Raw genomic sequence first — 397 nt, 5'->3', positions numbered from 1 at the left:
AGAGAGAGAGAGAGAGAGAGAGAGATGGAAAGGGAGAGACTCCCTCTTCTGGGTTAAACATTCAGATTCAGGCTAAACATAACGATTGCTCGTATTACTCCAGCAGCCAATAACCAGATAACGGCTGAAACTTATCAAATGACGGCAATGGGAGTCTTCCAAGAATCCCTTTGTGAAGGCTCCTGCAGAAATTACAGCGGTCTGAGCGCTAGGCCAAATGTGCAGCGTTAGGCAGCAAGATTGCGGTGCCGCTCGGCTACTACTTTTGAATGAGAAAGCGCAGTTATCTGCTTTGCCAACAAGTGTCAGACACCTACGCGCTTGCCCAGCCCCGCTCCCCGGGGAGCTCGGGCGAGGAGCTCGCTCCCGCCGTCCGGCACGGGGCCGCGGGCCCGGC

The sequence above is a fragment of the Rhea americana genome, unplaced genomic scaffold (genome assembly GCF_003343005.1).
Source record: "Rhea americana isolate MKP2758 unplaced genomic scaffold, rheAme1 scaffold_14, whole genome shotgun sequence".
Taxonomy (NCBI): domain Eukaryota; kingdom Metazoa; phylum Chordata; class Aves; order Rheiformes; family Rheidae; genus Rhea; species Rhea americana.
Note: the sequence above shows the minus strand (reverse complement) of the source record.